Below are 26,723 nucleotides of genomic sequence, written 5' to 3'. Positions count from 1 at the left end.
GCTTTGGGAAGACGGTTTGGGAGGAGGAGAAGGAGGAGGAGGAGGAGGAGGAGGAGGAGGAGGAGGAGGAGGAAGATCAACTCCATCCGCTGCTGCTGTGTGACCTCTTCTGGGAAGACGCGGAGAGAGCGAGCTCCAGAGAGCCGCCTCCCCCGTCCCCGGGTAACCGCCGCTCGCCTCATTGCATCGCTGCTGCCGGTTCGTGACGGGAGACAAAGCGACCGGCTGCGAGCGCCGAGCTCGTCACGCGTCGCTCTGTGAACACTTTCCAAGCGGCTCCACGAGCACTCGGGCGCCGCTCATCCCGCCTCGTTTCACGCTCGTCGCGGTTCTGACAGTCTGCTGTACATTCGAGCTCGTCTCAGGGGGGGTAAAGAGGGTCTGGAGAGCTGCGTTTACTGCAGCATCATGAGCCCCCGTTTAAAAGGTCAAGGTCACTGTTCTGATTCATGCAAACAAACCGAAGGTCGGTACGGCGACTCTTTAAAACGTGTGAGTTCAGGAACGACTTTTGACAAAGACGAACGTGGACTCCATCATCGGCGTTCAACACAAGCTCATGTGCTTAAAGCTGGATAGCATCAGTATGGGGCAAGTTCACACACCGCAAGCGCTACAGATTAGCCCTTTTTCTCGTCTTTCCACCGCTCTAAGCGCTCCGACGCGTCACGTCATCATTCACACCCGCTCACACACTGATGGGCTACCACGCGAAGGTATCGAACCGCCGATCCTCTGATTGGAGCGCGACCCCTCGACCCCCCCCCCCTCTGTGGTTGGATCGTGCCGCGTGATGCTCTCCTCCGAGCCTGGCGAGCCCTCCGTGAGCAGCTTGAACCAGCGTGATCCCGGTTGGAGCAGCTCGGCTTCTCTCGGCCGGTTGCAGATGGCACCCGGCGACACCGGGGTCAACGTTGTGCCCCCCCCCCCCCCCCCCCCCCCCCCCCCCCCCCCCCCCCCCCCCATCTCTCAGCAGATCTCAGCACATGTGGGTGAAGAGGAGGGGTGCACTTCTGTTTGGAACGGAGCCGGTTTTATGACTTTAGAGCTATTCTCAGCTTGTTGGGGACGCAATTTGACAACTTATAACGCGTTCGGATCTATTGTTGTAAAAGCTCAGCGTGTAACCACGGTTACTATAGTAGCAAGTGAATTATCTTGAGATACGATCCCTCTGAACATATGTGGGGCATCGTACAGTATCTGTCACATTGAGGGAAAACCATCTGCTCCCCGAGCGTCTAAATCAATGAGCATCCACTTCTCTTCCGAGTGTCTTCTATACGGTTCCCCTCATGCTTCATTTACGATGTGAGTGGACACGTGGACCCTCGAGGGCTTCGGAAAATAAATCGCAGGACACTCGAGCGTCATTTCATCTCCGGGGGACAATCTGAAGCCGGCTGCAGATGCTGAAAAGGGTTGATTCACACAATATATATATATATATAAATATATATAAATATATATATATATATATATATATATATATATTCTCATGTACAGCTGGGACTTAAAGCTGATTTTGGTTTTATTTGCTCAGGTTTTGAGATATCCATCCATGAGAGATTTCTTACCTAGAACTGTCCAACAAACGCGTTTCTCATCTCATTATTACATTGGACAAATAGATAAATGAATTCTTCTAGTCCTACCTGCAGAGCTGTGAGAAGAACAACGGTTCCAACATGTTGAGCTGCTGCGGTCAACCTCCAGGGCTACAGTCACCTAACACGCTGGAGTGGAGTGAGTCATATAGAAGTGCAGGCAGCCTCTTAGTGTGTGCGGGTAAATATGAAATCAGACAAAATAATGTCCAGTATGTGCAAACTTTCACGTTCAAATTCTTCTTTTTTACACACATTACTATTTGTGTACTATTTGTGTACTATTTGTATACTATTTGTATATACTTAAAACAAGTAGTTTTAACCAAACTTTGACTGAACACTACAAATCTTAAATGAAATTAAAATATGAAAAGTCAGAAAACTGGCTTCTCGGTGGAACTTCTCATACGTTTGACCCCCTGGTCCACCACGACCTCCTCCCAGCATGCACTCTGTCGCTCTTCGGGGTGCCATTGCTGTCACTATTCAGAACGCCTCTCTCCATCTTCCATCTAACTATTGCAGCATCAAGTTCAACTCGTGAACGGAAGAGTTCGGATCCATCTCTGATCCACGTGTTTACCGCACAGGTTCAAACGGGTGTGGGGGGGGGGGGGGGGGGGGGGGGGGGCAGATGCGAGCGCGCGCGTACAGGTGCGCCCTCCGGTGTCGGCGCGAGCCCTGCACGGGGCTGCACGTCGCGCGCCGATTCTGCAGAAGGATAACACGCAGCGCGCGTGCAGGGGGCTCAGATTGTCTCTGGTCCTGCTCCTGTTCTCCGCTGCGCGCGCCCCGCACACCGGACTCCCTCACGTCTCCTCCTGCTCCTCCTGCTCCTCTTCCTCCTGCTCCTCCTCCTCTTCGTGCTCCTCCTCCTCCTCCTCCTCCTCTACGCGCGCACAGCTCGACGCGCGCGCAGGCACAACAGATGGTCCAGCACTCCGGGGCTGCAGGAGCGCACGCATTCCGGTCCCAGAAGTACTTTGTGTTGCTCTCAACTTCACACGGGGACGTCTAGTGCACCGGGTCTGAGGGGGCTTCACGGAGGACCAACCGGACTTGGACCGCCGCTGGATCCGACGTTCGGAGGCGGAATCTGCTGTCACGGTAAGTTTGGATGTTTGTTCTTCTTCTGGAGAGAAGATCAGATTTAGAGAAGCAACTCGCCAGAAGAATGCGGATAAAAATAAAAAAAAAAGAAGAAGAAGAAGAAGAAGAAGAAGCACTAAACGGAATGACTTCATATGCCCCCCCCCCCTTCCGTTATCATGCATCTAATTCTATATTCATCACGCTTATCAAATGAAGTTTGTTACATAATATTGTGCAGAATGAAGACCAAATGGATTATGCCTGTCGTCAATCAACGACGCCTAAAACAAACATATGGATAAAGACACATCTTTTAGATATAGATGTGTTAGAGGTGCACTCCATTGCATCGCCCTGCCTTCTAAACTCAAGACCAGAAGCATTTGTTGAATTCGAGACAAATTGACAGCAGTGAGTTATTTTTGTAATTTATTTTTAATTGGTACTTTGGCAAAACTTTATAGTTGCAGCGTGAACGCGAGAATGAAGAAGAAACATCGTCCCGAGTTCCTCCAGCGATACGAGTCTCGTGGTTTTCACGTCTCGCCTCCTGTGTGGATGCTGATGCCACACAACGTTCAAACGCACAACCATCGGGTCCAGAATGCTGAGCCGCCCGCAGGGAAGCCTTTTAATGTGAAAAACCATACAGGCACGATATCATAGTAAAAGGTCCGTAATGTTCTCTGACATTGTGTTGTGTTTGTTGTTTGTTGTGGATGATACAAGACTTTAAAATACAAGCCCAAGACATCTAATATTGACCTTAATGGACATCGAATACCCTTCTCACTCCTCCTGTAATGTGTCATTTCCATCGCGATTTCCTCCGAGGTTCAACGCCCATCAAACATTGCAACCTTTTGACACCTTTTTGGAGATGTGCCACATATGCAGTGTTTTGCATACGTTCGTGGGGAAGAACTCCTGCTGCCGGCGTGCAGTGAGCAGAAAAGGCTTTTTACTGTAACAGCCTGCGAGACGCTGACACTAATCTCTCTGAACTCCTGCATGATCCGCGCCTCAGAGGGACATTTGAGAGCGGGCACTCTGACATTCAGTTCAAGGATTTAATAAGACTTAGACCGGCCCTAATCGAGTCTCCATCGGCCTCTTGACTTTCATTATTATTAACGTTCATGTGTGTATACGTAGCAGCTGAGCCACACACTCAGATGTACACAGGGGAGCATTTCTCCCGTCTGGGTCGATGCCAGTCATCCGTATGTCCCGTCTTTAAGATGAGGGATGCACTGGGGGGTGGGGGGGGGGGGGGGGAGGGGTTTGTTCAGACCCCCAGGTGCTCCAGAGGCCTGCAGCAGAACTGCCTCGTATAGCCTCGCAAATTGCACACAGGCGTACAAAAAAAACGTGTCGACGCCGGATCAACGATAACGGTGACGGTGACGTTGGAAGTGAACGGAAAAGAAGTTACTCCGGTTTGAATGAGCCGAGGGATCAATTCCTGCTTCTTCTAGATGTATTGCACCAATTAATGTGTTTTCATTGCTCCCTGCCTGCACCGGTCCTGTGGTGCACATTGCACTGCGCAAGCACCCCTTGTCTGTTTCTTCCTCTTCCTCGCATGTGTCTTCCTTTGTGCTCATTCAAAATGTTGCGGGACCTTCGAGAGTGCAACGCTCTTATAGGCAGTCGTGTGCACACTACGCCGAGTGCACGCACTCCATCATAACACACAGAGCGGCAATATCGGGGCATAAATTGGTAAATACTGCAGCGCGGGTGTCATGTTGATAGATTATAGATCTATAGATTATCCAATACCTGAGAGGACGGAGTCATTTTTATACGTGCAGAGCAAAGTACACGTGTTGTCACCGGAGTGCTGACGTTGTGATTAGAGAGCCAGAGGATGCTCCCGATGGGGCGTTTCATCATAGTGTCGTGGAGTTGTGTGAAAATAAGAGCAGCTGGCCTTTGGGTGTGAGTGAGGACCCTGTACTCTGAGAGAGGGGAGCTTAATGACTTGAGCCAGAGACCACGTCCCTGGAATGTGGGATAGGACTCCTTTTATGAGCTCTGTAGTGCGGAGCGTCCCGCTTTGAAGAATCAAGCACTGCAGAATCTGACTGTTGTATTGACTTAACTCAAACCGTTTTGCTCATTTTTATATATATATATATATATATATATATATATATATATATATTAATATTTAATATTTTATCTTTAATATTTAATATTATGTTTAATATTATATTTTATACTTTTTCTTTACTCAACAATTAGCCAAACATAAATCTATAGCTAAAATGAAATAACAGCCTGCAGATTCATAATTGGAAATGTCGAGCAAATAAATACGAAACCTTAAATATTGGTTCTTGCTGAGCAAACGTGTTGAAGGCTAAAGGAGAGCTACCACCATATCAGTGCTGGGTGGTTTTGGTTAATGACGCCTCCTCCTGACGCCTCCTCCTCCTGACACCTCCTCCTGACGCCTTCTGATGCCTCCTCCTGACAACCTCCTCCTGACAACCTCCTCCTGATGCCTCCTCCTGACAACCTCCTCCTGATGCCTCCTCCTGATGCCTCCTCCTGATGCCTCCTCCTGACAACCTCCTCCTGATGCCTCCTCCTGACAACCTCCTCCTGATGCCTCCTCCTGACAACCTCCTCCTGATGCCTCCTCCTGATGCCTCCTCCTGACAACCTCCTCCTGATGCCTCCTCCTGACAACCTCCTCCTGATGTCTCCTCCTGACAACCTCCTCCTGATGCCTCCTCCTGACAACCTCCTCCTGATGTCTCCTCCTGACAACCTCCTCCTGATGCCTCCTCCTGACAACCTCCTCCTGACGCCTTCTGACACCTCCTCCTGACGCCTCCTCCTGACGCCTTCTGACACCTTCTCCTGACGCCTCCTCCTGACGCCTTCTGACACCTTCTCCTGACGCCTCCTCCTGACATCTCCTCTTGATGTCTCCTCCTGACGCCTCCTCTTGATACCTCCTCCTGACGCCTTCTGATGCCTCCTCCTGATACCTCCTCCTGACGCCTCCTCCTGACGCCTTCTGACACCTCCTCCTGACGCCTCCTCCTGACGCCTCCTCCTCCTGACAACCTCCTCCTGATGCCTCCTCCTGACAACCTCCTCCTGACGCCTCCTCCTGACGCCTTCTGACACCTTCTCCTGATGCCTCCTCCTGACGCCTCCTCCTCCTGATACCTCCTCCTGACAACCTCCTCCTGACACCTCCTCCTGACGCCTTCTGACACCTCCTCCTGACGCCTCCTTCTGACGCCTCCTCCTCCTGACATCTCCTCTTGATGTCTCCTCCTGACGCCTCCTCTTGATACCTCCTCCTGACGCTTTCTGATGCCTCCTCCTGATACCTCCTCCTGACGCCTCCTCCTGACGCCTTCTGACACCTCCTCCTGACGCCTCCTCCTGACGCCTCCTCCTCCTGACAACCTCCTCCTGATGCCTCCTCCTGACAACCTCATCCTGACAACCTCCTCCTGACGCCTCCTCCTGACGCCTTCTGACACCTTCTCCTGACGCCTCCTCCTGACGCCTCCTCCTGACGCCTCCTCCTGACGCCTCCTCCTGACGCCTTCTGACACCTCCTCCTAACGCCTCCTCCTGACGCCTCCTCCTCCTGACACCTCCTCTTGATGTCTCCTCCTGACGCCTCCTCTTGATACCTCCTCCTGACGCCTCCTCCTGACGCCTCCTCTTGACTCCTCCCTACTTTGAACCCGGGCCAACGGCGTCCTCCTCGCTTCACTGAAGCCACCGAGCAGAAATGAGTGATGAAACAAAGTCCGACTTAACTGCAGCAACACATTTACAGCTGTGTGTGTGTGTGTGTGTGTGTGTGTGTGTGCGCTCACTCCATTTACAGTCAGTGGATCAATACCGTGCTGTGAGTGAGAGCAAGGGGGGGGGGGGGGGGGGGGGGGGGTACAGTGAATGAATCCTGCTGTGACATTAAGTCGCTAATCTCAACACCAAAGAGGAAATGCTCCCGTTTCGATGGACGCGGTGCAGGTGAACACCACACACACCCGCACACACACACACATGCACACACACACACACACCCGCACTCACACACACATGCACACACACACACCCGCACACACACACACATGCACACACGCACACACCGCACACACACACACACACACACACCGCACACACACACACCGCACACCGCACACACACACCGCACACACCACACAGACACACCGCACACACACCGCACACAGACACACCGCACACACCGCACACACTGCACACACCCGCACACACAGCACACACGCACACACCGCACACACACACCGCACACACCACACACACACTGCACACACCCGCACACGCACACACCGCACACACACAGCACACACGCACACACCGCACACACACACACCGCACACACCACACACACACTGCACACACGCACACACCGCACACACACACACACACCGCACACACACACACCGCACACACCACACACCCGCACACGCACACACCGCACACACACAGCACACACGCACACACCGCACACACACACCGCACACACCCGCACACACAGCACACACGCACACACCGCACACACACACCGCACACACCACACACACACTGCACACACCCGCACACGCACACACCGCACACACACAGCACACACGCACACACCGCACACACACACCGCACACACCACACACACACACACACCGCACACACCACACACACACCGCACACACCACACACACACCGCACACACCGCACACACTGCACACACCCGCACACGCACACACCGCACACACACAGCACACACGCACACACCGCACACACACACCGCACACACCACACACACCACACACGCACACACCACACACACACCACACACCGCACACACACACACCACACACACGCGTGGTGGATTGTCAACCTCCTTATGAGGGCTCATTCATTATGAGTGAGTGGTTCTCTGCAGGTGTCAGTTAGCGATGTCGCAATAGCAGATTCTCGACACCCAATCTGATACCGCGGCTGAAAACCAAAAACAATAAATCCCGTGGGCTTCGACAAACATTTTAAGATCACACAAACAATTACACTTGAACTCATCGTGATAGCTTAACAATTACACCTATTCACTGAATGGAGTTTGAACGCACCTCGACGTAACCCACTGCAACCTCCGCTAACGTTAACGGTTGTCATGTTTTTTTGCAGAATCCAATGTTTTTATCGTAATGTTTCAATATTTCATGGTTCCGGGTGTGACAGAAACGATGACGCGATGCTAATAGCGGCGAATGTCGCCCTCGAGCTGCTCGCGTTAATGAGCGCGCTGCAGATGTCTGCTGTAAGCTAGCTTCGTTCCCCCAGGTTGTGACCAAAAGTGACATTTATTAGGTTGCGTAACGCCCCCGGCTGGGCGCTTCCCGTCATCGGCTTCTGGGAACGACAGTCGTCAGTCATTGAGGGTTGTGCGACGGCAGTTGTGTCGTAATGACATGTGGCACTAGTGCAGCCATTAGTGTCAGTTAAAAAGAAATCAAGTCAAACGGCATCAATCTGGATTAAGAGATTAGAAACGTCCACTAGAAAGGAAAAATAAAATAAAAAAAACAACGAAATCCAACGCTCCCGTTTTCTGCCCTCATCCACGAACACAACACGTGAAGGGGAATTTGAAATGCAAGTGGATTAATATTTCACCTCTGACGCGATGAAGGCTGCCGACGGACACGGGAGGTATCATTATTGATTTGTGCGCCCGGAGCAATAAGATGGCATTTGCCTCCGTGAGATTTGAGTGTGTGAGGTCATTTCTTTCCCGGTGACATTCCGTGACACCTTCCGTTACTAGCAGAGCAACACACACACACACACACACACACACACACACACACACACACACACACACACACACACACGCTCGCTCCTGCAGATGTCATGTAGGAAATGAGATTATTTTCTGAGGGGGTGTGTGTGTAGAAATGAGAGCTCCCAGGTTTCTGTTTGTCATGTTTTCATGTGTGTCGGTCCCGTTATTGAATTCTCCGTCTTGTTTAATATCTCCTCTACGCGTCGTACCGGCCTTCCATGCGGCGCAGGTGAAGGACATGGGGAAATCTTATTCCTCCATTAAAGTTGCATGAAGACCAGCACCTTGAAGACAATCCCCCGTCAGCTGGATGACGACAATCGATGCCGCTCCCTCGGTGCTCTCGGTGGTTCGGTCACCGTGGCGACGCAGGTGGAGATGTGCTTTGGGTTGACCCTCGGATCGCGAACTTAATGGCGCTCCGGCATTGTTTTATGGACACGTTGACGGGGAAGAACGGGCTTCATGATCTGTGTGTGTGTGTGTGTGTGTGTGTGTGTGTGTGTGTGTGTGTGTGTGTTCCCGGGGTGTTCACTGCGTGCATTCAGGATGTTCGGCAATGACAATTGAAGATAATTAAACCGGTATATATATATATATATATATATATATATATATATATATATATATATATATATATATGGCAGGGTTATTATATATATGGCATGGCTATTATTATATATGGCATTGTTATTATGTATGGCATGGTTATTATATATGGCATGGTTATTATTATATATGCCATGTTTATATATATATTGGGGGGGCCTGCGTTATAGAACGAGGACCTGTGATAAATGAACGACACGCATGCGCACAACAACAATACCATCTGCACGAGATAAACGAGAGCGCTCGTTTGGAGGTACCTCTCCAGCCCTTTGTGTTTTCTGGACTTTAAGCAAGATGACAAGCTCAGCTTTGCTCGTTTGCAATTTGAAAAAGCTCCAACGGTGCAGCAGGTTCGGCCTCTGGCCGAACGGGGAGCAGGATGGGGAGAGGACGGGCTCGGCAACACAGCCGGCAACTTCTGTACCGACGGGACGCAAAGAAATCCAAAATCTGTCCGGCCTGCGTCACCGGAGGGAGCAAAATGGAGTTCTTCTTACAAAGAAGGCGAATGAATCCGGTGTGCTCCATCGCTCACAGTGCGCCGCGTTATCGTTCTCTGCGAATAAAAAACAGATGATTTAACTGTTTAATTTTGTGCACCCCAAAAGAACGGCCACGGGCCTCCGCCAGGATCTTTATTGCCGCAGTAAAAAAAAAACGGACATTAAAACCACAATTCATTATTTCCTTTGGCCACATTTGACACGTCGACGCCGGTGAGGTTGTTGCGCGGCCGCTTGTTTCTGCTCATCCGGCAGCGGCATTATCGTTCATCTGGAGGGTAATATTCTCTCTCTTTTATTGTCGCTGCCAAAACATCCGTCTCTGCAGCTGCTAACTGTCTCATAACTGGGTCTGCCTGCTCACGGATTCATAGAGCTTATTCTATAAAAAAAAAAGAAAGATAAATGAAGTTGCCGGCTGCCGTTGAAAATGTCGCTGTAAGAGCAGTGAGAGTGAACCGAGGCATTGTTATAAAGGGGAACCTGCATTCATGTAAAAAAAAAAGAGAAGAGATTATAGCTACTTTCAGGTTATCTTTATGGCTTTTCATATATTCCACCGAAACAGTGTTGTCGGACCTTTTTTTGCTCACGAGGTTTTTGACCTTTTGTCACAACCCGAGCGGCGTTCAGTCGTTCTGAAGCCCCCGGGCGTCTGCCCCCCGTGTTGTGACTGAGGGGAAGATATTGTTTACGAGAGCCCAGAAACAAGGTTACATTCCCCCCGATGACGAGTCATTAATTAGACCAAATAGAAGGGAAACAGTGGCTTTAATGAGGCGCAGCAATTTCCCACTGAATGAGAATCCTCACGTGTCGAGGGAACAGGTGGCAGACGCTCGATGAGCTCATCCAATAATGACAATATAACAACGTTTTATCTCGTTTCGAAGACATAAACAAACCTCTTTGGACCAAAAGCCTTCTAAAGTTAGCAACACGCAGCTTACGACATAAAACCCTCCTCCCCTGTCTCCGCGTTGAGCCCGAAAAAACCCCCGCTACTGTACTACGATGCCACACTGAAGGACTTTGTAACCACGGCAACTAACAACGGGCGCAGAGAATGGTGGGATTATCCGGTGAAGTGTGAAGAGGAAGCGTTTAACATTTTTTTCACATGAAGCCCCCAAAAAAAAGAAGAGCCGAGCCGCCTCACATGGAGGCGCGTTGAGAGCGGCGTTACTGGTGTCACACGCCGTGGTTATGGTGACGAGGACAAAGTCCCCGAGGACGATTGAAACACAGGCGCTCAAAGGGCTGAAGGCACGGAGCTGAGCACCAGGGATGGAGAAGAGCTCATCACACGCTTCAGGGTGGAGAAGAAGAGCTCATCACACGCTTCAGGGTGGAGAAGAAGAGCTCATCACACGCTTCAGGGTGGAGAAGAAGAGCTCATCACACGCTTCAGGATGGAAAAGAGCTCATCATGTCCTTCAGGGTGGAGAAGAGCTCATCACACGCTTCAGGATGGAAAAGAAGTGCTCATCACGTCCTTCAGGGTGGAGTAGAAGAGCTCATCACACGCTTCAGGGTGGAGAAGTGCTCATCACACGCTTCAGGGTGGAGAAGAAGAGCTCATCACGTCCTTCAGGGTGGAGAAGAGCTCATCACACGCTTCAGGATGGAGAAGTGCTCATCACACGCTTCAGGGTGGAGAAGAGCTCATCACACGCTTCAGGGTGGAGAAGAAGAGCTCATCACGTCCTTCAGGGTGGAGAAGAAGAGCTCATCACACGCTTCAGGGTGGAGAAGAAGAGCTCATCACGTCCTTCAGGGTGGAGTAGAAGAGCTCATCACACGCTTCAGGATGGAGAAGTGCTCATCACACGCTTCAGGATGGAGAAGTGCTCATCACACGCTTCAGGGTGGAGAAGAGCTCATCACACGCTTCAGGGTGGAGAAGAAGAGCTCATCACGTCCTTCAGGGTGGAGAAGAAGAGCTCATCACGTCCTTCAGGGTGGAGAAGAAGAGCTCATCACACGCTTCAGGATGGAGAAGAGCTCATCACACACTTCAGGATGGAGAAGAAGAGCTCATCACACGCTTCAGGATGGAGAAGAGCTCATCACACGCTTCAGGATAGAGAAGAAGAGCTCATCACACGCTTCAGGATGGAGAAGAAGAGCTCATCACACGCTTCAGGATGGAGAAGAAGAGCTCATCACACGCTCCAGGATGGAGAAGAAGAGCTCATCACACGCTTCAGGGTGGAGAAGAAGAGCTCATCACACGCTCCAGGATGGAGAAGAAGAGCTCATCACACGCTTCAGGATGGAGAAGAAGAGCTCATCACACGCTTCAGGATAGAGAAGAAGAGCTCATCACACGCTTCAGGATAGAGAAGAAGAGCTCATCACACGCTTCAGGATGGAGAAGAAGAGCTCATCACACGCTCCAGGATGGAGAAGAAGAGCTCATCACACGCTTCAGGGTGGAGAAGAAGAGCTCATCACACGCTCCAGGATGGAGAAGAAGAGCTCATCACACGCTCCGGGAAAGGAGCTCGGTGGAGGTGGATGCCTCCATTAGCGACAAGGATTCACACCTCAGTCATTCATCTCACCCCCTCCCACTGCCCCACCCCCCATCCCAGTGTGTCACATGTTCTGCGTCACCTGGAACGTTGCCACTCCTCCTCCTTGCTCACCCTCTCAGCGTGTTAAAGTACGTGAGTCTCTCTCTCTCTCTCTCTCTCTTTCCCGGCACACACCCAGAGCAGATTAACGGCATCATTTATTCCAGAGCCCTCGGCTACCGACACAAAGCAAGGAAACAGAGGGAAGTTTATATTTAGGCACAGACTGCTCCTATTGACTGGAGAAAAGGCCTCAGATGGGCTTTCTGGCTCCTTCTTCTTCTTCTTTTCCGTTCTCGTGGGATGAAAAGGACCACGAGTGCAGCTCTGTGGTGTATAGCAGGTTTTCGTAGAGCGGCCTGGTCCTCCAGACACATAAGGCCGAGCAGGACCAGAGCAGGACCAGAGCAGGACCAGAGCAGGACCAGAACAGGACCAGAGCAGGACCAGAACAGGACCAGAGCAGGACCAGAGCAGGACCAGAACAGGACCAGAGCAGGACCAGAACAGGACCAGAGCAGGACCAGAGCAGGACCAGAACAGGACCAGAGCAGGACCAGAACAGGACCAGAGCAGGACCAGAACAGGACCAGAACAGGACCAGAGCAGGACCAGCTCCTCCGGGCACAGTTGCACGGTGTGTCTGCCAGGACTGCTGTCGTCATGGAGATGAAACAGGAACAGCCACACGTGTCACATGTTATCGACAAAACAGCTGACGGACTGACGCAGTTTGAAAGAATCAGTCGAAATGTTGTTCACTCAAAACCCAAAAGTATCTTCCTCATGTTGGCACCAGACAGAACTTCAGGCACGAGAAGTCAAAGTCAATGGCATCATTCTCCGAGGATAAAACTGGGCGATGTGCGTAGATACAACATATGTTATGTATAATATTCCACTTCTAACGGTATTTTAGTCGACTTTTGGTGCTTTCACCAAAATATTAATGAGAACATCCTTTAAAACCAGCAAAAGACAACAATTATGCCAATATTAGGATATCAGAGATCTAAGACGACATCTAGTCTCGATCTCACGATGTCAATACGATATCGATCGGATGTCAAAATATACAAAACATCAGAAAACATACAAGATATGTTGGTATGAAAAGCCATTTAGAACAACACACTTTCCATATGGAGGCAGGGGACTAAAATGTGTTTTGGGATCAGATGATAATCTGGTGAAGTGTGTATGAGTTCTGAGCCTTTTTCTGAGTGGATATACAATAGTTGGGAGGCAGGCATCACCCCCCCCCCCCCCCTCCTTAATTATAAGTATAATATTTTACCGCATGCATTTATGACAGAGCCCTCGGCTACCGTACAGTAAGCGGAGCTGCGTGCCGGACCAGTAGAGATTTGGCCCTTGAGAACGACACATGTGATCACTGAGGGTGTAAAACATGCATGAACGGCCAAAACTATTTAAGCATTGGCTGAAGCGCCAATGACGTTTTAAAAAAAAATGTTTCTCTCTCTTCATTTTTCATTTATTTCCTTCAGAGCCGCTGGGTGTTTTTTTTTTTTTTTTTCGTGCGTGCGTGCAACAGGAAACGTAGCCAGCGTGGTGGATTGTGTGTGTGTGTGTGTGTGTGTGTGTGGGGGGGGGGGGGGGTCTCTTGGCTCCGCCGAGGAGCAGGCCGGCCAGACTGGTGGGCGGGGGGGGGGGCGGTGCTGTGACTCCACCGGGAACCATCGCTGCCCCTCGCTGGGTCTTACAGGCGGGACGGCAACACGTGCGCCCGACCAGAATGATGTCGCCTCTCTCACAGACGGAGCGTGACCGCTGCGTATCCATGGAGACCGGGCTGTTTGTCTTGCATCTCCACCCATTTGAGACTTGCAGTGTTCTCCTCCATCTGGCTACCTGCGCACAGAGAGCAGGACTACAGGTGCTGTAATCTAGGAAGCAGCTAGAAACGGGCTTCTCTTCGCCGAGCATCCAAAGGCACGCGGCGGCGACACAAAGCTAACTCTCATGAACATTCTGTCAGGAGAGATTAAGCACCCCTCACCCTGCTGTGTTCCCCCCCAATGAGACTTACAATAAGCTTCTGTCACGGTGACCTCCTATATATTTTATATATCTGTGTGTATGAACACTACCGCCGCCGTATGACGGGGAGGTGTCAATCATCAAGGTACGACAGTGTTTTAGAGACCTGGATATTTGTGCCTGCAGTGTTCTCTCTGCGTCTGTCAAGTCGCTTCTGATCTAATTAACGACTTGGCCGAACCCCCCCCCCCCCCCCCCCCCCCCCCCCCCCCCCCCCCCCCCCCCCCCCCCCCCCCCCCCACCCCCCAAGCGTGCACGTGAGCTCCTCGACTGTTGAGGTGGAACGCCGAACTCCGTTGTTTTGCTTCAGTTGAATCACACACGGTTATTCTGCGTGTTTATTTATTTACTATTCTGGAAATACATCCACGGAGGTAGTCGTCGTCCCCCAGCCCCCCCCCCCCCCCCCCCAACGCTCCCGGTTGCGCCAGGTGAGAGCGTGGCTGTCAGATTAAGGTACAGTACTGGAGTCGGTTATTACAAACAGCCTCCAGGATGCACTTCCTACAGTCCCAACTAAGAGAATCCCTTCAACAACAGGGACGTGGAAGACATGCTTACGATGCCCTCTGCTCTGGTGTTTGGTTTTCGGGTCGTGGTTTTCTCAGGAACGCCTGGAAGGAACGTCTTTAAATCCGCACTTGGACTCAAGAATAAGAGCTGATGGAGGATCTGAAATGACAGGCGAGTTCAGTAAACACGTGGAGTGTGTGACGGCGGCCATTTATCGCAGGGCAACCTGCGGGCAATCTCCAAATAACCTGAGCTGCATGTCTTTGGACTGTGGGAGGAACCCTGGAGGGAACCCACGCTGCCACGGGGGAGAACATGCACACCCCACACAGAAGGACCCTCGAACCCCCGGCCCCTCTTAATGTGAGGTGACAGTGCTAACCGCTGCACCACCGTGCTGCCCTAAGGTTATTTTTTTACCCTTTGGCCATCTCTATTCTGAAGATATCGGTCCTGACTTTTAAAGATGACGTTCTCGCGTTCTCCTGCACTTCTCTTCAGTTGAGTTTTGGCTTTGTGATCCACTGTTAACAATGCAGACCATTGTTGTTTGTTGCACGCCCACTCATTTCCTTTAGCTAATTAATCTAATATCATTGACTGGCACTGAGCCTCTTCATTCATTCTTCCCGACAACGTTCGTTCATATTTTATTCATCACAGTAGAGAAATGTTCACTCCGAGGTTTTACAGTGCCGATCCAAACCGACCCATGAAACATAAATGAGCTGCTCCACCGTGCAGCATTTCTACCAAAACTAATGTACTGGAAAGGTTTTTTTAAAATAAAAAGATATGAACTCTCTCGGCAACCTTTGAGAAGCAGCGATAACGACACACAACGTAAAAAAAAACATCACCGACTATTATTACACTGAATTGGCAGGAGAATTCATACACACACACTTTTTTTTTCAATTTGCTTTTTTCTTTACAGATTTTCTCATCCGAGTGGAACAAAATTTCAAAACAATATCTTGAGATTGTCGTCGTTCACACAACAAACCCCAGCAGAACGTGTCGAGACAAGCGTCACACTAAGTGACACGGACTGACATAATATCGCGGTTCCTTTCTTTCCAAAGGCTCAAGCGTTTCTCTCCGAGCTCGCAGACGACAACGGCGCCGCAGAGGTCCGACCCATCGGCCTCTCTCCCCTCCGAGAAGAACCTCACGACACACTTGTCAGGTTCTTGTGCTTTGTTTGCTCTCTCAGAATAAAAGGATGGCATTCAGGATTGGATGAAAACGAGGAGGCCCCTGTGTGTGTGTGTGTGTGTGTGTGTTTGTGTGTGTGTGCGTGTGTGTCGGACCACCGCCTCCCGACTGGTTTTTCGTCTGTTCCACGGGCATTGTGCTGACGCCATGTCGGTCTCCATCTGGAAGGAGAAGAGCCAGCAGGTCAATGTATGACACGTGAGGGTCGCCCGGCCTTCCACTGCAGTGTTCCTGTTTCTGCCGACTCACCGGTTTAGCTGAATATCATCATCTACGCCACCAGAGCTTCGAGTTATGGTCGTCAGTGACGGGGCTGAGAACGGCACATTAAAACATTTTGCTTATTATTGACTTTGCATTTCCCACAATGACACGTTTCTGGTTTCGCTCGCTTTGTCTCATCCGTGTTCTTGTGAAGTCTTCGGATCTTTTTCTACGAAGCATGTTTTGAATGTTTTGAATTTTTATTTTTTTTGCTAAACAAAGTGCAGCCTTTGCACTGCGCCGCTCCCCGTAGATCGAGTCTGTTTCATTAGACAGTCACATGGGATGAATCTGAGCCGTGTGCCCGATGCCCACATCTTCATCCCACACGCGTTGCCTTTGCCTTTGAGCAGCGCGTTCATCAGTTGTGCCGGACTTCAGACCAAAAACCCTCCAGATCTTCCTCGTTTTAAACATCATGCAGCCTCAGCCCCCCCCCTCCCCCCCCTCCCTCATGCTCTCAAGCATCCTATTTTCAGTTCAGTGAAACGATGATATAAGAAGCCTCCTCTCCCCCGCTGGAGAACAGAGCTGTTTCAAACTGAATGAGAAGAGAGGATAAAAGATGGAGTCGGCACGCATTGATACGCATTGAGCTACGGAGGAAACTAATGAGAGCAATAGACACAATCTATTTACTTTACACGGAGACAAGTGCAACACGGGGAGGCTGGTGCTGGGAAGAATGTGTTGTCATAGAAGAGTTAGAAAATGTGCTCTATTTCTGTCCTTGGTCTCTTTGCCAGAAAGAAATACAGAACAATTGTACAGATATAAATGTATAAATATATATCTATATATATAAGTATATTTATACATATTGTAGTGTCACGGGCTGTCGCTAGGACAGGCTAGCCTGGGGCGGTGCAAAGAGAGAGATGAACACAGGCACGTCCGAGGGTATTTAACAAAAAGTCCAGGTTTATTTCCCATCCCACCAGCAAGGTAACATCCAAAAACAACAAAGTATCAAAAAAAAGGTCCAGTTAGGTAACACAAAACATCCCGGAGGAGAAAGTGGTTAATTAACCAAACAAAAACTCAATCCTGGTGAATCCAGGCTACGAGGTCCTCTCCCTTGTTGTCCTCTTCCAGGTGCTCGTGGGTTCACCTTCCGCTCTCCCTTCTCCTTCCCAGGTGCTCTCTCTTAAGTCTCCCAGCCCTGCCTCAATCAGGTGCCTTAAGCAGCTGCAGCTGGGTGAGCGGTGAGGCAGGCTGGGAGATGTAGTTCTTGCACTGGTGGCCACTCTGTAGCGTCCCTCCACTACCTGTCCCCTTGTGATGCCACAATATATATTTGTCTATATATGTATAAATATATATACATATATATTTATAAGTATATATATATATATATTTATTTGTCTGTATAAATATATATATATATACATATATATTTATCATGTTACATTACACGTTACATTACACGTTAGATTACATGTTTTATTACACGTTATATTACATGTTTTATTACACGTTAGATTACATGTTACATTACACGTTCCATTACACGTTAGATTACACGTTAGATTACACGTTAGATTACACGTTAGATTACATGTTTTATTACATGTTAGATTACATGTTACATTACACGTTCCATTACACGTTAGATTACACGTTAGATTACACGTTAGATTACACGTTATATTACATGTTACATTACACATTACATTACACGTTACATTACACGTTAGATTACACGTTAGATTACACGTTAGATTACACGTTACATTACACATTACATTACACGTTAGATTACACGTTAGATTACACGTTCCATTACACGTTAGATTACATGTTACATTACACGTTACATTACACGTTATATTACATGTTACATTACACGTTATATTACATGTTAGATTACACGTTAGATTACACGTTAGATTACATGTTACATTACACGTTATATTACATGTTAGATTACACGTTAGATTACACGTTAGATTACATGTTACATTACACGTTAGATTACACGTTAGATTACACGTTAGATTACATGTTACATTACACGTTAGATTACACGTTAGATTACACGTTAGATTACACGTTACATTACACGTTATATTACATGTTACATTACATGTTACATTACACGTTACATTACACGTTATATTACATGTTATATTACATGTTACATTACACGTTAGATTACACGTTAGATTACACGTTAGATTACACGTTAGATTACATGTTACATTACACGTTACATTACACGTTAGATTACACGTTATATTACATGTTAGATTACATGTTAGATTACACGTTAGATTACATGTTACATTACACGTTACATTACACGTTAGATTACATGTTACATTACACGTTAGATTACACGTTAGATTACATGTTACATTACACGTTAGATTACATGTCATATTACATGTTACATTACATGTTACATTACACGTTAGATTACACGTTATATTACACGTTAGATTACACGTTACATTACACGTTAGATTACATGTTATATTACATGTTACATTACACGTTATATTACACGTTACATTACACGTTAGATTACATGTTATATTACACGTTAGATTACACGTTACATTACACGTTAGATTACATGTTACATTACATGTTACATTACACGTTAGATTACATGTTATATTACATGTTACATTACATGTTACATTACACGTTAGATTACACGTTACAGTACACGTTAGATTACATGTTACATTACACGTTAGATTACACGTTACAGTACACGTTAGATTACATGTTACATTACACGTTAGATTACATGTCATATTACACGTTAGATTACATGTCATATTACACGTTAGATTACATGTTTTATTACACGTTAGATTACATGTTACATTACACGTTAGATTACATGTTTTATTACATGTTAGATTACATGTTACATTACACGTTCCATTACACGTTAGATTACACGTTAGATTACACGTTAGATTACACGTTAGATTACATGTTACATTACACATTACATTACACGTTACATTACACGTCATATTACACGTTAGATTACATGTCATATTACACGTTAGATTACATGTCATATTACACGTTAGATTACATGTCATATTACACGTTAGATTACATGTCATATTACACGTTAGATTACATGTTACATTACATGTTACATTACACGTTAGATTACACGTTATATTACACGTTAGATTACACGTTAGATTACACGTTAGATTACATGTCATATTACACGTTAGATTACATGTTACATTACATGTTACATTACACGTTATATTACACGTTACATTACACGTTAGATTACATGTTATATTACACGTTAGATTACACGTTACATTACACGTTAGATTACATGTTACATTACATGTTACATTACACGTTAGATTACATGTTATATTACATGTTACATTACATGTTACATTACACGTTAGATTACACGTTACAGTACACGTTAGATTACATGTTACATTACACGTTAGATTACACGTTACAGTACACGTTAGATTACATGTTACATTACACGTTAGATTACATGTCATATTACACGTTAGATTACATGTCATATTACACGTTAGATTACATGTCATATTACACGTTAGATTACATGTTTTATTACACGTTAGATTACATGTTACATTACACGTTAGATTACATGTTTTATTACATGTTAGATTACATGTTACATTACACGTTCCATTACACGTTAGATTACACGTTAGATTACACGTTAGATTACACGTTAGATTACATGTTACATTACACATTACATTACACGTTACATTACACGTTAGATTACACGTTAGATTACACGTCATATTACACGTTAGATTACATGTCATATTACACGTTAGATTACATGTCATATTACACGTTAGATTACATGTCATATTACACGTTAGATTACATGTTACATTACATGTTACATTACACGTTAGATTACACGTTATATTACACGTTAGATTACACGTTAGATTACATATCATTTAGCTGACGCTTTTATCCAAAGCGACTTATAATAAGTGCATTCAACGATGAGTACAAACAAGAATCAAGAAAGTAATGTTTCTTCAAGAAAGCCAAACTACAAAAATACCATAAGTAATACCATAAGTATGCCATAAGTAATACTATAAGTAATACCATAAGTATACCATAAGTAATACCATAAGTAATACCATAAATATACCATAAGTAATACCATAAGTAATACCATAAATATACCATAAGTAATACCATAAGTAATAACAATTCCAGGTTCCCAGAGGACGAACCCCCTGAAGGTTCCTTTAGTGTCGCCATTATCTGGGAATCATATTCCTCATGAAAATGTCTCATCAGCGGTCATGAAATACAAAATGCAGGAAGATGTCCGTATGGCCCAGGGGATGGATTTGAATGACTCCCGTCTTTTGTAAAACTAGCATCTGGAAATGTAGCTGGCTTAATAGCCTCCATAACTCCCACACACACACACACACACACACACACTATTAAGCTTGGACTCGGGTTCATTAAAATGTAATTTATTGTAAAGTGAGTCAAATGCTGTGTCTAACAATACAGAAATGTGCTGCTTCGTGACAACGTTATCAATTTACAGTGCCTCCCAGTCGGTTTCATTAATGGGCTTCTTCTTTCTTTCTTCTTCTTGTCTATTTACCGCCCGTCGATGTCACCGTCAGCACTCTGAGGGGAACTTTCAATTAGCGCGAGCACGCCGCTCGGACCGAGGAGGCCGCTTCATTCATCCCGGGCCCGCCATGGACGATGACGTTTCATGCGAATGCCCATTTTTAAATGCGCTGCAAATAATAAAGTTTCTGTTTATAGCTTCTATTAAATTAAACTAATGGCCCTGCATTCAATTTGAAACTTTATTCCACGGATATTGAGCGGAGAATCTTCCACACTTCCTCATTGTTTCCTTCGTACAGTGCGGCGTACGGATTCACACACACACACACACACACACACACACACACACTGCTCTCCCTCAGGTTGGATTGCCTGCAGCTGTTTTATTAAAACAAGCTGGCATTGGTGCTCGCATCGCGTCTCTATAGGGAAGGCACTTACCTGAAGAGCGATGCGCAGTACATACAGGCTGTCCAGGCCACTCTGAAGCCCCCCTCAGCCCCCCCTCAGCCCCCCTCAGCCCCCCTGAGCCCCCCTGAGCCCCCCTGAAGCCCCCCTCAGACGCCATATCGGAGGTCAGCGGTGGCCACGCAGTCGTGGCTGGATTGCATGCAATGTGGCGCCCTCAGCAGGATTCAGCTGTCACAGTGATTACTGTTTATTTGTTTTTGTGTCCTGCTTCTTGCTGGGTAACTGTAAAGTATTTAAATGAATCCCATTGCTTGTTAGTTATATGCTTAATATACTGGAACGGTTTGCCGTCAACGTGTCGACCGTCTTGTCGGAAACACAATTAGCTCGCAGTAGATTGTAGATGCCATTGCTGTATGATTATGATCAGCTGCGTGGTTATATTAGCCCGTGAGGTCATTACCCGGTCATTAGAAATGTTGTGTGAAAAAAATTAAAGGGAACATTTGAGGAAGCTGGGCAGAGCGACAAAAGTAAAGTAATGAAAATATATTAATATATTCAAATTGCTGCACGTTTATCAAACGTGGACGTTTATTGGGCTTTTTCCCTTCTTGCCTTGTTCATTCATTTGTTGATTGACGCATGGCGTTAAACACGTTTTATTAATGAGCACACATCACGAGCGAAAGGATTTGAGTCGTATATCAAAAGTCTCCATAAAGGAACATTTTGGACGCGTGGGAAAGGAAGACTTCCCCCCCGCTGGCAAGCCAAGCCCACGATTATCATTCACACGAGGAGCAGCGTCAGCGTGGATCGGATGAATAATTGATGTGACAAAACCTCGGCATCTCATATTCGCAGGTTAAATTAACAGAACGGGAGAGAGAGAGAAAGAGAGAGAGAGAGAGAGAGAGAGAAAGAGAGAGATAGAGAGAGAGAGAGAGAGAGAGAGCGAGAGAAAGAGAGAGATTTGAATGATTATGATCCCAGGCCTTGACAGCCTAAATAAATAATAATGATATATATTTATTATTTCTATTTTCTTTACACATATATATATGTGTAAAAAAATATAAATAATAATAAATATGTATATATGTATGTGTGTAAAAATAAATAAATATATATATATATGTATGTGTGTAAAAAAATGCGTGCGCCGACCAGCAGTTCAGCGCACTCGACCGTGATTGGACGAGGGCCGGGAGAGGAGTCAGTTTTCTATTTCCTCTGCTTCCGCTCTCAGCGCACTGTTCAGCAAGCCCCCCCCCTACCTCTCCCCCCCCCCGGGACTCACAGATTCCTCGACACACAGTGGGGAAAGAAAGAATCCTTTAAACCATGAATAATTCATTCAATTGTGTGTGTGTGCGCCAACTTTTTAAAAAGCGTTGCCGCCATTCAAGCTGCTGATTGATGCAACTTTGCATCCCCGTCGTCGCAGACCTCTCTGGCCCTGCAAAAGGGTTGAAGCTGCGTAGCAACTTTAATTAGGCCGGTAACCCCCCCCCCCCCCCCCCCCACACACACACACACACACACACACACCCCAGACGGTGCAAGCAAACTTTTATGTCCACATTTCCAAGGAGCCATTTCCCCTGAAAGTCAAATGTAAAAAGACACCGCCCTCGTAAGCTGCAGTAATGAGGCAGCGGGGTGACGCTGCAGAACTGAGCTTCCATGAATTCATTGAATTCTGTACACTGTGAAATAATATACATGCAAAGGGCTTTTGATTTGGTCTCCGGAGCCCGTTTCCTCTGAATTTAGAGAAGATGTTGGGCTAACAGCGCAGCGTTGTCGTGCCCTTAATTCGTGCAATGCGACTATTATTAACTGTGCACATGAATATGAATCTGATGGCCGTGTTCTCGTTTTTATTTAAATACACCGGCACAGCCTTCACCTTTTCTGAAGTGTTGTGCGTCAACGGTGTCTTTAAAACCGTCACCTTGGAAATGCCAAGTTCATACTTCCTTTTTTTTTTTTATGTGATTTTTCAGATGAAATCAAGTCGTTTAACAACATCCACGTACACGTTCGGGTCTCAATCGGCGTGCACATCGCACCTCTGACATCGCTGCTCAGTCTGACCTCTCACATGTATATGAAATGTATTTGACATCTCTTATTATATGAACGTGGCGCCTCAGTTCAGGGCTTTCAAGTCAAGACCAACAATAACTTCTATCACTTTAATCAGCAACGTTTTCCCCACAACTCGCTACAAGTGAAACATTACTCGTTGTGATTTGATTCATCGTTCATATAAAAATATGGATTAGCGAAGCTTTAAATTGAATACTCGAGGTTTTTGTGGGCGCGCCGGACCAATAAAAGTGCTTTCACACAAACAACCGTCTCTTTAAAAAAAACGCCATTCACACACAGTAACGCAGCTCAGATCGTGTCCTGTTTAAACATAACGAGAACAAGTATTAATGCGGGGGGGACACAGGATTTAAAAATCTTTATTTAAAAAGGGACCAGTTAAAACACAAATGATGCACTGCAGCAGATTGTATCTACGGCTAATTTGCATCTCTAGTCCCTGAACCCACCGTGACGAGTGTTTCAGGAGCTCAAACCCAATATGGCTGTAATCCTAAATCTCAACCTCACAGTTCATTGTCATACGATCTGTGAATGCACTGAAAAATGATTAGAAAACGTGTCGCCACGGATCTGTGTGCCTCATATCTGTCTCCAGTTAACGCTCCGACTAGGATGAAGACCATGTGGGGTAAAACGACCTATACGGTTGATACGGCACGTTTTATTCCCATCGTTCATCTCGCGTTGCGCCGTCTACAGTTTGTACGTAACGGATGAGGCTCAGCGCCGCTTAGGCTCACTTCAGTAAATCTGCAGTGGCCCGGGGTTGATCTGCTATGCATCCTCATCTAGTGGCTGCTGAGCCAGGGGGGGGGGGGGGGCTTACCGGTGCCAAACAGATACCAAGCCCATCTCCCCCCGAGGCGTACCGTACCCCAGCAGCAGGTCAAACGAGCCCGAGATCTTTATCGCCATCCATCTCTCTTTCTTTTCTCCGACCTGTGAATGTTTCGCCGCGTCTGCAGAAAATCAGTGGCGATGGAGCCGGGTGGCCCGAGCTGACCCGGCTCTGGCAGGCAGGCCCGGTGCGGTGCTGATGGTCCAAATGGGCCCATTAATGCCTCCTCCGCTGTATGGTACTGCCAGCGTAGCTGCTCCTTCCATCCATCACAGAAAGCCTCGCTTTCCTTTCTCTAAAGACGCTGACGCAGATCCTCTTTTTGGATGTCTGTGAGTGTTCGTGTCTCCGTAGTCCACAGGTTCACCTTTTTTTTTTTTAAAGAAGCTTTTCCAAAACCACAAAGGCTCTTTGTATCATCTGGATTCTTTTCAGCAGATTTATTAGATTTCATCATCACCATCAGGCTCTTTTCGCTCTCTTTTCCAATGCAACGACTCCCTTGTGGACTGCTATAGCCACTTGCAGAATATTAATGCATTTCTAGCATAATACTGTTTTCTTTTTTATGTGTGTTTTTTCTTCTTCTTTTGTGTTGCTTCTGCCAAGACTCACTAAGAATGACTTCCATTTAAGCCACTTGGCCCTGCAGAACGTTCCCTTCATAACGTCGCTGAGACCAGAGCATTTAGAGAGACGTGTCCTCTATACAGTATACTGAGAGTGGGAGAGGCCAGCCCCCCCTTGACCAGGACGACACGACAGACCGCGGTGAGAAGAAGGAAGTTTTTCCTGGTAATGTGAGACGTCTCGGTTGCCGAGCCTCGTTCATTTGGATCGGACCTCGAGTCCGTTCGGATCGGCCTTCGCGCCCTTCGCGCTATACGTCTCGTGCCGGCCGCTCTCATTCACATGTGAACATCCGTCACGCTGACTGTTGCCGCAGATGGATGTTGTGTGGAGAGCAAAATACTTTTTTCTTTTTTCTTTGTTTTACACATTTATTCACTCGCATCCCTAATGACGGCCGTGTGTGTTCAGTTCTACAGTAAAACAAATCATGTGTTTGAGATCTTACTTAAATCTCTCAGTGGATGAAAGTAAATCATGAATATAAAAGAACCCGACTGGAAGTGCATCGCATAGATGTTGAAGGTAATAAAACACGATGTTCTATCTCTTTTTGTGGTTCTCGCGTCTGTGTTTCGGGAAGTTCCTTTTGAATTTGAAGCCAAATGTATTCTTATTCGCATTCTGGCAGAGAATAGATGAGAGGATGAATCCCAGTCTCATGTCAGTCCAGACACTGGAAACTCTGTCTGATATGCCTCCCAGCACCTCTAAAGCTCACTTATTACCATTACGTCTCATTTCTTTCAAATACGTACAATTACCAACAAATATAAACACACATTTTCTGGACGGTTATGCCGGCTCTTTTGTTTTGTCGGCTGGGAGCAGGAACTTCCTGGAGTCACATGTGCTATTTCCTTAACCGGCTATTCAAAATGATCCAAATGATCATCGATCCACCTGTGGATTTATCCATCGAGTCATAGCATATAATAGACACAATGCACACACACACACACACACACACACACAATGAATGTATTGTGGTTCCTCTCCTCCTGACTTCCTTTAGGGATGGGGGGGGGACAGGAACACAAAAGAAGAACCCCCTCCTCGTCCCTCCAAACACTAAAATAACGACTCCAGCGAAGCTGACAATGAAACCTTTAATTCCCGGTAACCCAAAAAAAAACAACAACAAAAAAACAAACAAAACCTGCAGTTAAGTTGCCTCAGGCTGGTCTCAAATTCCACTCCATGCTATTTAAGAGAGGCGCAGAGAGCGCTGCACCGCAATTAGGTGTTCCATGTGTGCTTTAAACCCCCACCGGAGTCCCGGGGTGCCGCGCCTCTTAATTGCCGGTTCCCATCCCTTTGGAAATGCTTCACTTGTGGCCTCGCTCACATCAGCTCGCTCTCCTCCGGCTCCCTGACCCCCGAAGGGTTGAAGCTTCCCCGCTAACCGAAACCATTCCCCTCGCCGTTGTATTCCACTTATATAAGCGTGGGCTCTAGAGCTCAGCCTCCCTCTGTGGCTCTGCCCTGAATTCAGTCCGGATCATGAACGGCTCAGTCACACAATCCACTGCTTTGCCTCTTTGGCTCTTTGCCTCTTTGGCTCTTTGGCTCTCTCTTCTGAAACGCTTTCTCAGCATTACTGGACTGTATTTACATTTCCTTTCTGCCAAGTCATCATCCGGTGTCATATTATGCTGCGTGAGGCCCGATAGGGGAGAAATGATCAGCCAGGTGGGGTGTCGGGGGGGGGGGTAAGTCCTGATTTGATTAATTTGATTGGAAGTGTAGATATTCGTTTTATTCTCTCAATCCGCTGTCTTTTCCCCCCCCCCCCCC

At 47.1% G+C, this 26,723-nt stretch overlaps 1 protein-coding gene across 1 annotated transcript in view; it reads left to right on the top strand.

The window, feature by feature from the left end:
• The first annotated feature begins 2,590 nt into the window (after positions 1-2,590).
• LOC117731175 (caM kinase-like vesicle-associated protein) overlaps positions 2,591-26,723 on the top strand; it is a 33,938-nt gene continuing 9,805 nt past the window's right edge. The window contains exon 1 of the mRNA XM_034533351.1: positions 2,591-2,717. The gene's annotated coding sequence lies outside the window, so the exon portion shown is untranslated. The remainder of the gene's footprint in view (positions 2,718-26,723) is intronic.

This window comes from Cyclopterus lumpus, chromosome 5, assembly GCF_009769545.1.
Source record: "Cyclopterus lumpus isolate fCycLum1 chromosome 5, fCycLum1.pri, whole genome shotgun sequence".
NCBI lineage: Eukaryota > Metazoa > Chordata > Actinopteri > Perciformes > Cyclopteridae > Cyclopterus > Cyclopterus lumpus.
Note: the sequence above shows the minus strand (reverse complement) of the source record. Positions and strands in the feature narration are given on the sequence as shown.